Genomic DNA, 7,807 nt, shown 5'->3' with positions numbered 1-7,807 from the left:
ACCCTACATTTTCCAATGTATTTCCAAACTGCAAAAAGTCTATTGTTGTTTTTAAAAGTTATGTGTTGTGCTCTGGTGGGTTTCCATTCCAGCATGCATTTGAACACCTTCTGCAAAACACTGATGCTCTGGAGGCACTTGTACTCAGAAGAGACCCATTGAACTCAATGGACTTAAGCTAGCCATGGCTAACTTAAATCCATTGGTTTTAATGGATCTACACCGAGCATTGGTTGTTTTCAACCCATAGTAACAAATGGGGGGGGTGGGTTTTCCCATAACCAGTGACTCAGAGTGTATCTTATCTTCCATGTGGCTTATTCTTTTATGTTCGCTTGCATAAAGGGATTGGCTGGAGGTGAGTCAGCAGGAAATAGCCTTTCACACATTAGGAGAAAAGACCTGACAGAGAGAGACAGGATCTGCCAGGCTAAAACTTTTGACTCACGGGCAGCTTTCACACTTGTGGATCTCGCTCATTCGCTGTTTATTGGGTAGGTGTATAGAAAGAAATTGCACAAACTTAATGTGATGGGTCACTTTGGACAAAGCTGTTTGTCTCCTTTACATCAGTGCTGACTGGGGAGAAAAAACAGCCATGCCATTTTTTGTGGGAGAAGGATAATTATTTTCTTGTAATGGCTTGTGAGGCCTTTCTCTCTCCTAAGGGAATGGATGAATGAAAACCTGAACCAGGAAAATGACACAGGGAGAGACAAAGGGCTGCCTCTCCCATACATCTTCTTCATAACTTGACGACAGCAGCATCATGGGTTGACTTTTGAGTGGAGACTGCAGATATAACACTACAGATAGAACTACTGTTGGCTTTCAGTACAAGGCTTTCAATGGAGTCATTTAGTAGCAAGCCGTCAAATGCACTGCACTCAGTTGATAAACTGAGAGATATTGCTACAGATGTGAACCAACTCTAAGAACATCCTTTTCAGAGGGAAAGTTACCATCAACCTGGTCTGGTTGCTCCAGTTCCTAGGCATTCTTGGGTACAAGAAACCACATATGAGAAAGCAGGGGGAGCCAATCAGTAGCCTGAATGCCAACTTACTCGGTGTTATGGGCTTTCAGTGGCAAAATCCAGCACCCACCACCTCTCTCCTTCCATTCTAAGTCATTGTTTCAGTGCCCAATGCAGGTGAACCGGTTGTTCTCTCCTAAATCCACCCCTGCCCTGAATATACCCTTGAAGCTCAACTCTATGCATGTTTACTCAGAACTAAGTCTCTCTGACTCCTTGGTAAATGTATATAGGATTGCATGCCTAATAATCTGAATGTGAAAAAGTAAGGAGCAAGACAGGATGGCAGAGTAACAACAACAATTGGCCAAATCCAATTTGTGACCTTACTTGTTTGCACAGGACTTAGACCCAGCAGAAGAGGAATGGAGGGGATTTATGCCGATTCTCCCTTCCCTGTGCAGTCCCCCCCCATGCCACCTTCCACCCTGTTCAGGAATTTGTTCAACTCTCATGGGGGGAGGGGAGCTGCTTGGCGTTACAGGAGAGGGGCATTGTCAGGAACGAGCCAGCTCCGAGCAAAGGTTTGCAGCCAACTGCAGAAAGCAGCCAGGAACAGAGAGGCTTAGATGTTAGTCAGGCAGGGGAGAGCCGGCTCTTCCTGACCTTGATGGGCAGATTGATAAGGCTGTAGCTGAGAGCAGACTAGAACGCAGCCAAAGCTCACAGGAAGCATAAATAGGAGCAAATAGATTCAGAGACAGCCTCTCAGAACAGGAAGAGGTTGGAGCTCATCCATTAAGTCCGAAGAGTCGGCGAATGGGAGGGCTGCTAGATAGGAAACAAAACAAGAGACGTAAGGGTCATAAGTTCAATATCTTCTGCTGACACTGGAAAGAGTCTTCAGAAGGGTCATCTTGACTAATGATGTCAGAAGCTTTGTCAGAGTTGTCCGGAACTTTCTGTTTGTTTTTGCAATAAATCTTCCTTTTCAATTACCATGCTTACTGTATTATTAAGCTGGGCACCTGGACTCCTGACAGGCAGCAGCAAAATGCCTTCCCTTCCCCACTCTCTGCCTTACAAGGAGAATAAAGGGACCATTTCGATTCCACCCAACAATTCCTAAGTGCTCTTGTACGGATCTAACCTAGGAGTGATAATGCAGTGTGTTGATGGTTGCTAGGTGAGGGTGTCACACCCTCCAACATTTCAGCAGATAAAAATAGGGACAAATCCCTGCTCTTGCAACAGCAATTACTGCCTGTGTACACCCCCCCTTCAACTATTATCAGTTGCTAAAAATTCACTGCTGCCTGCCCAGTCCTATAATGATGTAAATGCAAGTAGTGGGTCCCCCCTCCTTTGTTACTCCATATATATGTGTGTGTGTGTGTGTGTGTGTGTGTGTGTGTATCACTGTTGTTGTTTAGTCGTTTAGTCATGTCTGACTCTTCGTGACCCCATGGACCAGAGCACTCCAGGCACTCCTGTCTTCCACTGCCTCCTGCAGTTTGGTCAAACTCATGCTGGTAGCTTCGAGAACACTACCCAACCATCTCGTCCTCTGTTGTTCCCTTCCCCTTGTGCCCTCCATCTTTCCCAACATCAGGGTCTTTTCCAGGGAGTCTTCTCTTCTCACGAGGTGGCCAAAGTATTGGAGCCTCAGCTTCAGGATCTGTCCTTCCAGTGAGCACTCAGGGCTGATTTCCTTCAGAATGGATAGGTTTGATCTTCTTGCAGCCCCTGTGACTCTCAAGAGTCTCCTCCAGCACCAGAATTCAAAAGCATCAATTCTTCGGCGATCAGCCTTCTTTATGGTCCAGCTCTCACTTCCATATATAACAAACACTATAGTAAAATGGGTCTACTGCAAGTCAACCTGCTAGGCACCAGATGAAAGAAGAAGGCAAGAGTGGTTTTCTGTAGATGGTAGAGCAACTTAAGTTTTCAGGAAAACATTTGGTTCTTGAAAACCAAGTCTTGATTCTCTCCTGCCACATATGCACCACCGCCAAAAGAGGGAATAGATCCCCACAAATTGCAGCAATTACATATAGATGGGCATCTATTTCTTTAAATTAGCATGTGCAAATTTTATTCAGAACTGCGCCAAAACTGTCTTCTTTTTTTAAAAAAATTGATACATTTCCTCTTTAGGGTGCAGTGCATAATCATACACCCTACTACTGAATCAGCTGAAGAACTAAAGGGAAAATGGTTTTCTGGTGACAACATGACACAAAAAAGCGAATTCTTTCTCTAAACATCAGAACCCAGAAACACATTAATTCCCTCTACAGTGAAACACAAACAAACCGCAATCTCCTGCTGGGAATGGCAGCCAGGGAAAGTTCAGATCTTTTCTTTGGTATGGTAAACCATGAACAAATAAAGAATAGGCTTGTCAAGGGTATGTGTCAGAGCAGGGAGTTTTTTTTATCATCTGGAAACGCCCGAAGTTTCACTGTATGTGTCAGACAAATTACAGGTTCTAAGGATGGCCATTTTTATACACAAATGTGCCCTGAAGGACAAACCGTATAAATTTGCAGCACACTTTGAAAGCCAGTGCAAAGACTATGAGAATAACATCACCATCCTCTCTGTGTTTACTTGAAAATAAATCCCTTTGGATTCAATGAGGATTATTCCCTAGTAAAGCTATGTATGCACTAGCGGCTTAAAATGCAGGGAGGTCGTCTGTTCCTCCTTCCATGTCACATTGCTGTACAGTGGTACCTCAGTTTATGAACTTAATCTGTTCCGGAAGTCTGTTCATAAACCGAAACCGTTCTTAAACCGAGGCTCACTTTCCCTAATGAGGCCTCCCGCTGCCGGTGCCCTTCCACCGTTCGGCTTCCATTCGTAGACCGACATAAAGTTTGCAAACCAGGACAGTATTTCCAGTTTTGCTGCGTTCATAAACCGAATCCTTCGTAAATAGGACTGTTTTTAAACTGAAGTACCACTGTACTCGAAGGGACGCAGGTGGCGCTGTGGTCTAAACCACAAAGCCTAGGACTTGCCGATCAGAAGGTCGGCAGTTCGAATCCCGGCGATGGGGTGAGCTCCCGTTGCTCGGTCCCTGCTCCTGCCAACCTAGCAGTTCGAAAGCACGTCAAAGTGCAAGTAGATAAATAGGTACTGCTCCAGCGGGAAGGTAAACGGCGTTTCCGTGCACTGCTCTGGTTCCCCAGAAGTGGCTTAGTCATGCTGGCCACATGACCTGGAAGCTGTATGCTGGCTCCCTCGGACAATAAAGGGAGATGAGCGCCGCAACCCCAGAGTCAGTCATGACTGGACCTAATGGTCAGGGGTCCCTTTACCTTACCACTGTACTCACCAGAGAGGGGGCAGGTATATCTTCCCCCATGTTCTTTACCTGTTTGGTTTCTCCACCTGGCCAACTCTTTATAAGTCTTTAAAACTTTGTGAGTCCTCACCATCCACATCCCTTTTTGTGAGGCAAGCCCTGCTCTCTAATTATTCAGCAGTGAGAGAAATGCACTCTGTAGTTGCTCTGTGGAACTTTTATCTGTTCGATAGGAGGAAGGAGCTCTGGCATTGACAACAAATGCTGAATCTGAGCCTTACATTGCAATTCTACTAAGAACTTGGCTTCGCTGAGTTCAGTGGGACTTACTCCCAGGTAAGTCTGCACCAGACTGTAAGGTAAAAAGTAAAGGACCCCTGGATATTTAGGTCCAGTCAAAGGTGACTATGGGGTTGCAGCACTCATCTCACTTTCAGGCCGAGGGAGCCAGTGTTTGTCCACAGACAGCTTTCTGGGTCATGTGGCCAGCATGACTAAACTGCTTCTGGCGCAACAGGACACCGTGACGGAAACCAGAGCACATGGAAATGCCGTTTACCTTCCTACCACAGCGGTACCTATTTATCCATTTGCACTGGTGTGCTTTCAAACTGCTAGGTTGGCAGGAGCTGTGACAGAGCAACAGGAGCTCACCCCGTCGCGGTGATTCAAACCGCCAACCTTCCGATCGGTAAGCCCAAGAGGCTCAGTGGTTAGACCACAGCGCCATCCGTGTCCCAATCACCAGACTGGGTGCTGTAGGACTGTAGCCCTAGTGAACACAAAATGGACTCTGAAATGGCTACATTTTAAAAATCAGCCATTTATTTTATTTAAAAGCCCATCTTCATGGTGGCTTACACAAGAGGCTCTGACTGGGCAAACTCCAGACCTGGACTCAAAGACAGGATTTAAGAATATAACTGGATCATCCACCCTCTGAAGGGAGCTGGAATAACTATGTGATTTGGACATTTGGCAGACAGATAATAGAATTAACAATGATTCATTCCAAACTGAGGGGTTGTGTTTGGGTAGATTTCCTAGAAATGTGTGGCTATGCTCAATATTTTGATAGGCTCAAGATTATTTCTCTCTCTCAACATTTGATCACAACTGAAATATACTCAGAGTCCTGTAGTGATTTCATGCTCTTTATTGCAACTTGTAAAACAGTGATTCAATTGCCCCCCCAACCTCAGGCTTTTATATACATTATTTAAACACAGAGTCCCATCTGATTGGCTGATTCTGCTTGCTCCCCGAAGCCTGATTGGTCTTTTCCTGCAGGCCAATCAGTTGTTGCATTCTACGATCCTACCAGCCTAATAGGCTGATTAACTTCTTCCTGGAGCCTGATTGGTCTTCTCCTGCAAGCCAATCAGTTGTTGCATTCTAGGATCCTACTTGCCTATTGTTCTAGGATCCAAGGTTAGTACATAACACCAATGAAGTCTGTTGCTTTGCAAATTTGCATCCCCCTCCCGCCCTTAAGAGAATGGCACCTTCTACTCTGTTAAACAATATTGCAGAGTGCAATGCAAATCTGAGACCTGCGAGGGCAGAACACAGCTTTCCATCGCAGTAAAAAGAAAAGTGTTCTGCTAGGACACAGAAAGAAACAAAAAGTTGCCGATGTAAGAGATGGTGGTAAAGCTCATTATTATCAGGTGGGGTCCGATAACAAGCCGCAGCACATGCTGACCTCCTAATTCTGTTCTTGCTGTTATTTTTTTCACACACTCCCTTCTCATAGCTGCATGTAAAAATCCTGGTATCAGGATTAAGGTAAAGGTAATGGGACCCCTGACCATTAGGTCCAGTCGTGGCCGACTCTGGGGTTGCAGCGCTCATCTCGCTCTATTGGCCGAGGGAGCCGGCGTACAGCTTCCGGGTCATGTGGCCAGCATGACTAAGCTGCTTCTGGTGAACCAGAGCAGTGCATGGAAACGCCGTTTACCTTCCCGGCAGAGCGGTACCTATTTATCTACTTGCACTTTGATGTGCTTTGGAACTGCTAGGTTGGCAGAAGCTGGGACTAAGCAATGGGAGCTCACCCCGTTGCGGGGATTCGAACCGCTGACCTTCTGATCAGCAAGTCCTAGGCTCTGTGGTTTAACCCACAGTGCCACCCGTGTCTCTTATGGTGTCAGGATTAGCCTTATGTAAATGGTGAGGTCGGCTGGAGGGAGAAACTTCAAACCAATCAGAATATGGATTCTGTTTTCTGCTCAAAACCAGCCCTCTGTATAAGAATCTGCCACCAAGAATGGGTTGTTCCAGTTACTAAAGTTCCTGTCCTCAGGGAACCTTTCCCCCCTTGCGCTAAGGATCTACTGTGCTTCGGTCACTGAACTCCTGTGCAACACAGAGAACATTCTGGGTAATGTTCTAGAGCACACATTTAGTTCATGAGGGAAACCAGTCAGACCTGTTGGACTTTGCTATCACCTCATAAAGAAATGGAAGTATTTCTGAGGGCCAAACTAGGCATGAATATTTGTTGTTCTGCTGCTGGGGGAACCAACTCCAATCTAAGCAAAGGGAGGAGAGGAAAGGCAATCAGTTTCCCAGTCAAAATCGCCCCCAGCTGATTCATACCCTTATAGGGGAAAATATCATTTGAACCAATATTTTTTTTCCCACCATGGGTAGGAATGTAGGTGGGGAGAAGGTTTTTTTTTAAAAGGAAATGTCGGCTGAGGAAAAGGTTAACCACACATCTACACCTCTTGCAATCAAATTTGGAGTTCCCTGTAGCTTCGCTCGAGTAAAAACAAGCCCCCATATGAGATGTCCACATATCTCCTACGTCGTGTGTTGTTTTGCCCTTAGAACACACCCACGCCATCTTCTGTCAATGCACATTCCAGGAGACTATCGGCAACAGTGAGCATACTGTGACAAATTCATCCATCATGGGATTTGTCACTGGCGTTGCTAAAATCAGTTTGAATCATGTGGTCTGGGCACTGGTTTACATCAACAACTTATCATCCTTAGCAGATAAAACTCACTGGGTCTATTCCATGGTTCACCCTTTTAGGAGGGCAGTAAAAAGCCTGGATTTTCATCAGCCTTGGGGGTCATATTGATGTGCCTTGCAATGAATGCAAAATTCAACACACACCTTTTAATGGGAAAGCAGGGTGCAAATTGGTAGAAATATAGGCCTTTACTGTACTTCATGTTTTCTTGTCTATTGTGATAGGAATTTTGAGGTCTTAGATATATGGTAATGTTCATAAGTGTACCAGCCAAGCACGTGCACAGATCAGCACAGGAAGACTGACCTGGAACCATTTTGATTCCTAAACTGAGCAAATGTTTTCTCTGCAAGGTCAAAGTGGGAAACCTCCCATTGTCTCTTTCCTCACAAATCCTGTCTTAAGGGCACATTTAAGATATGAATAGGGTGTGAGCCTGTGACCTGGCCCAGGAACTAAGTATTTATCACTACAAAAGATTGGCCAGGCTCCCCAGGCAATCCAACCTGCCAGACAGGAGGAGATAAA

At 45.5% G+C, this 7,807-nt stretch overlaps 1 long non-coding RNA gene across 1 annotated transcript; it reads left to right on the top strand.

Annotated features, from left to right (window-relative positions):
- The first annotated feature begins 228 nt into the window (after positions 1–228).
- Positions 229–1,974, top strand: LOC310849029. The gene is made up of 2 exons (XR_014566749.1): positions 229–494; positions 669–1,974. It is a non-coding gene; the product is annotated as an uncharacterized lncRNA (long non-coding RNA).
- The last annotated feature ends 5,833 nt before the right edge of the window (positions 1,975–7,807 follow it).

This window comes from Podarcis gaigeae, assembly GCF_964106915.1.
Source record: "Podarcis gaigeae genome assembly, chromosome: 7".
Lineage (NCBI taxonomy): Eukaryota > Metazoa > Chordata > Lepidosauria > Squamata > Lacertidae > Podarcis > Podarcis gaigeae.
The sequence above is the reverse complement of the archived record's forward strand: the minus strand, read 5'-3'. Positions and strand labels throughout refer to the sequence as shown.